Here is a 6000-nt window from a genome sequence, read left to right as displayed (position 1 = left end):
TATAACTGCAGTTCTACAGGCTTTTCCTTTACATTATTTTCACTTCTTTAATTCCATCTTTGCATTTCCAGTTATTGTTAGCACACACGAATTAACTGATTCTCTCACAAACTGAGGAAGAATATCAAGTCAGGAGACAGCGGTTGACGCCTTCTGGTGGAAACAGGATTTAGACCTAATTGCTATCCTCAAGTGTTTCGGTCAACAGTACATGTAACCACTACAGAGCCACCCCACCTGTCAACACTGCTTCAGTCACAGATATAAATGGTCTCAGCAGAGGAAGAAAAAAAAATAAAACGCCCTCATAATTTCAGACCTACTTGATCTAATTTGAGCAAAGCTAGGCACAAAAGACAGGAATTATCTTAATTTCAGAGATAAAACTTCCTAAAAAGTGATTACTGGATTAACATGTTAAATTTAGATATCTAGATGGTTTACTGTATGCTGTTCACTTATAAGCAGCTCAGTAAATTTTCTTCCTAACTCTTAGCTGTTATTGTTCTCTCTCAAAAAAAAATATTTTGTTCCACAGCTTCATAAATGATTAAAAAAAAATCAGTAATAAGGCACAATGTACTAGCTAATCATTTGATAATTCAGATGCAAACTGACCTTATTTGTTGTTTCAGTGTTTTTTATTTTGCCACCTGTTGAAAAGCATTAAAATGATTAGCAGTTATCTGCAACTAATATTTAGATCTATCTTACAGTACATTCCTGTTTCAAAATCTTTTTTTTAAACAGTTATTATAATCATTTTCCCAAATCAAAGTGTAAATCATGCAGCAGAGTTGAAGCGTTCCAACATGACAAGATCCCCTGCCATTGTAACCAAGCTCTGCTAGGTCTGGAGAGCCCTGGGGCTACTACCCTTCCTGAGATCATTCTGAATTACATTTAGGGTGGAAGAACAACACGCAGCTATGAATACCAACCAGGCTTTTCTTGTTTGCGTGCTGCTTTGATACAAAAGCAACAAAGACCTCTGGCTGTAACCACTTTCAGTAACATGAAAGTAAAAGCAGTGCCAATATTCATCCAGGGGAAAAGGTATTTCCTTGCTACTGTGCGAACCTCCTACGTGCAAGACTTAAAACTGACTTCACACATTATTTGGGAACATATCAAATAAACCTCAGTGTATTAAAAACAGCGTCATCCGGATTGAAGGATCTTATTAAAACATCAATTTTGACCAAGTTTTAACAAGAAAATCACTAGACTCCAGGGCAGGATTAGTCTCTTTCAGAGAGACCCAGTAAAATAAAAAATAGATTAAAATAAATAGATTTTTCCTAAAACTGCTGTTTCACAAATATTCTGAAAGTCTTCCTTTTCCATTGAATAAAACAAACACCAGGAAACCTATAAAGTTACCATGAAACAACAACAACATTGTCATTCTTCACCATGCTTTCTTTTTATTATTTTTACTAATTGACAAGGATCTTACATTCTTTTGATTATTTTAATAGTGGTTGATTTTTTTTTTCCAGAGAAGTGTTGCAGCTTGTTTCTAATCTGTGTGCTTTGGAAAGGCATGGAACAGTTTAAATAAACATGTTCAGATTTTTTTCATCTTTTTACTTGTAATAACACATTCTTGTGTCCTTTTCCTCACTCCTCTTTCAGTTAAAAGAAACTAGAAGGACAGTTTAATATTTGTCTGTGTTTTCATTTCATATACTATATGCCACATTATTAACTGTAGTACTTGCCAGCAGACAAATTTGATCTTAAAGAAAGCACCAGAGGAAGTGGAATTACTTTATATCAATAATGACAGCCCTTACTAAACAGATATAAATATTTCATACTGAAAGCTCACTTTAGGTGAATTTTGGGGCAGGGTTAGGATTTTGCACTGCTCTTGCCTTTCACAAACCTCAATATACAGCAGTTGCATATTTTTCTTAAAGCTACTTTTTACAAATACTAATATTCACAAATGAAAATAAAATTTAATATATGAAATTAAATAACAAAATGAAAAACTTTCTAGATTATTCTCTTCAAAATTTCATTTTAAATTACAGTCACTATATGATAAACACCAATGATTTCTGAGAACAAAAAAAATTAATTTCCTATAAACAGGAATTCAATTTTCATGAGCAGTAAATAAAGCAAGCACAAAGTAGAAAAGAGTACACAACCACAAGAATTCACTTGGGTCTCAACCATCTGGTTTCCCAGACTACACTGTGGTATCAGGTACATGATACTTTCCATATTTCTGCATGCCATCTAGAATATTTTTGCCTTTCTTCTGATCTCTCCAAACCCAGATGCAGCATGCTGGCAAGCCTAACAGCTGCAGTCAGTGTGGGACTTCGTTGCTAAGCAAGATCTTTAAAAAAAAAAAATAAAAAATCATGAGGCCATTAATAAAAGATGTAAACCAGGAAAAAAAAATGCATAGCCTTCAAAAAATGTCTGCTAAGTCCATCAGCTTTCACAACACTTGGTTCAGATTCCTAATATACCATTTCTGTGTCCAATTATATCTGTTTCACCACAGGGCAATCCAAAGTAATTCTGAAAGCACTTAACCATGTTAAAAGAAACCTTAATCTTTGGATTGTCATGAATTTGTGTTTTGCCTTAGAAATCTTGAAGCTGTTGTGCACCTTCCTTACTATGAAATAAATCTTTGTTGTACCATATAATTGTCTTCCCTTGTCTCAAATATTTTTAGATGACAAACACGATTTAAAAAATGGGTCAGTCCACTTGTATTTTCAGAAAGCTGTAGTGCAGTAACAAGTTAAAAAAAAAAAAAAAGACCATGTACGTGTTGGAATGTGCACCCAGGAAGAGCTAAGCAATGACCTCAGTACCATAAAGAGGGCCACCAAACAGGTTGGAGCACAAGACAAAGGGATCAGGTGAGCTCTGATATAGTCAATTACATAAAGGAAAACAGCAGAAACTACTCAAATTCCTGAAAAATATGCAAATCTGATGGCAATATAAACATGGCATTTCAGCATGGAGGGAAGTCATTGTGTTCTCCTGCTTTCTCAATATCCTTGTAGAGTACTCTCTCAGTGGACAGTTTGTCCTCTACCACTTTCTACTAAATTTGACTGCGCTTACACTCACAGGATCACTACAGAGAAGTTCAAAGGCAAACGCCACAGACTGTAAGAATACTTGGACAGCATTGCATCTTTGTCCGTGCTCATTCAAAGAAAGGAATGCTTTGAATTTTTGTACTGTGCTGAAAATTGTTTTCCCTCAGGTTTATAAAACTTTTTTTTTGTTTAATTTTAAATCAATACGTAATCTAGGACTAGCGTTTTTTTTGCTAGTCCCAGCATCGCTCTGTACATAAGCCTTGAAGTTTACTTTAAAAAAATATATATATATATATTATACTTCACAGTGTTTTTCTCAGTATTTAACAGATTTTCCAAGTTTAGGTATTTCTTCTTCAACATAAAGCATATAACAAATAAGATGCAGACACTTTTTTATTATTCACTGGAACAGTTCCCACTGCACAAGCAATATATCAATTCTGTCCAGTACACAAGCATTGCAAGTCCAAGGAATTACACCTCCTTTCCAGAATAAAACAGCACGTCAAAAGCTGAATAATCACATTTCCAAATAAACAAAAACAAACAAGCAAACAAACACACCGCTAAGACTATTCAGAACTTAGGTTGAAGTAAGATTCTTCTGCAGTCCACAATGCCTACAGCAGAAAGCAAGCTCACATTTTCTAAGAGACAACTAAGGACAAATGAGGGCAAAAAAACAGGATAAAGATCACAAGCATCCCTTAGTGCTGCCCAGCCATGTACAAACTTGAACATAAGGCACAAGAACTCCTTTCAAACATCATCTACTAAGCACTTAAAAGAGAGATGTAAATCAAATGTGGCATTAACAAGACCAGTTTATGTTGCTAAAACCTCAGTCACTTACAACTCTGTTAAATTCACATTCAGGATGAGCTCTTCCATGCTAGATATCTGCTTTGCTCATAACATTTTAATAGAAATTTCAAGAAAACCGTATCAAAGTTTTAAGCACATGACAACTTGAAAAAGTTCAACAGAGCTCTGTACTGTCAGTCCCAAGCATTAAAAAAAAAAAAAAAACAAAAAAAAACATAGCCTTAAATTCTGCTTTCATTTTGTAGTTCTTGTCCTGGGACTTATTTTTACTGCCAATGCCACCACGACTATCAGAGCGCGTGTTTGTGGCCTGTGTCATAAGTACCCTTGCAGCCCATGATCACAGTTCAGTGGTCCTGTCCTACACATCTAAACCAATCCTCCCCTCCCTGTGAGCGTGCACACCTCCCACCTCGCTTCTGGTCTGCAGGGAAGTCGATCTGTCCTCCTGGCTGAGAAGCAGCTTCCATGGGGTCTCCACTTCTATGGCAGCTTTGCAGAGTGTTTTTTCTTCTCAGTCAGATATCCCACAGAAAGAACAACCAAAAAGGTCTCTGGTATTATCAGGAGAGTTTGAAAGAGGCCACCACTAAGATCCCTATGGCTGGGAGTGGCTGAATGCTTCCTGAAGAAACGGCCGCCACGCAGAGCAGCCCACCCTGGAGCAGGTCTTCCTGACAGCAGCAGCAGCTGTGGAGAGCAGCCCAGGCTGGAGAAGGGAGAAAGCATGAGGAGGAGGAGGAGGTAGAGAGGAACTGTTATGTACCATCCGTAAGCCCACCACACACCACTCTGGGGCTGGAAGGTTGGCAGTGAAAAGTAGAGAGGCATCGGTGGTGAAGGAATGAAGTTGAGCCTGGGAAAAGGGGAGCAGGGGTAGATGATGCTTTAATTTTTGTCTTCGTGTCTCACTATCCAAATCTACTTTAACTAGCAGTTAGCTCAATTAATTTTTCCCACGTCGAGTCTGTTTTGCCCGTAACAGTTACGTGTTCTCTCTCTTCTTCCCAGCCTATGAGCTTTTTCATCCTATTTCCTCCCCCTGTCCTCGTGAGGAGTGGGAAGTGAGCAGCAGGGTCAGTATCTGGCTGCAGTTCAAGGTCAGCCCTCCACAGCGTGGCAGACAGGTCTCTCTCCTTTGCTCTCAGTACAGACATTAACTTTTACTTGTAGAGGATCTCAGTTCTCTGATCTTTTTCAGCCCCAGCATCTTGTATTTGTTTTCTCTTTCCAGTCATAACTAAAGCCAAAATGGGCCTATACAAACACCTTCTACTAATGCCCCTTCAGAAGAGCGTATATAAATTTATCAAGTGTCAGCATTATCTAACAATATTGTTTATTAAACAAGGGCATACAGGATAATTCACTTAAGATCACTTAAGTTCTTGCAATAACCTGCAGCAAAACTCGTCACACTCTTGATGCAGCTTTATTACACTGTTTGTTGCCAACCCCAGTGAGCACGGCGCAGATGCACAGTAAGACTGCACTCCACACTAGAGTTTAGAGTAAAACTGCTCGAAGGGTGTTCTCCTCTTAGTAACAGAAACAAGAACAAGGAGAGAACTCCTCCTGTTCTCTACACCTTTCCTCAACCTGCCGAGAAGGCACCAGAGAAGGGCAGAGCACCAGTTCCCCTCTGGCTTTGGCAAGTTTACACTTCCGTTCAGTCGGATACTTGTTGATAAGGGTGGATGAGAAATTTGAGAAACGGGAATGAAAGAAAATGGACAGCAACTGAAGAAATGCCAAGGAATACATAACCATTTGTTATCCTTAATTTGCTATCACAAAATGTTGGAGTCACAATGTTTTTCAGCTGTTTCTAACTTTAAATAAGGCAAGACATCTCACTAGAGCACAGGCAGTATGTTTGCATTGGCTATGTCTAGAGGCATCCCAAAAATAACAGTAATAAAAATACCAGCCTATCACTACCACAATCAATTGCTTGTGAGCTGAGAATTTACCATTTCCAAAATTTCACGTAGTTACAGAGATTAGTACAACACTACGTAACATAGAACTCAGAATCTGTTCACTATTTTCAAACATGGGAAACAAACTACATCAAATACACAAG

Source organism: Anser anser (genome assembly GCF_964211835.1).
Source record: "Anser anser genome assembly, chromosome: 12".
Lineage (NCBI taxonomy): Eukaryota > Metazoa > Chordata > Aves > Anseriformes > Anatidae > Anser > Anser anser.
This window is presented reverse-complemented; position numbering follows the sequence as displayed.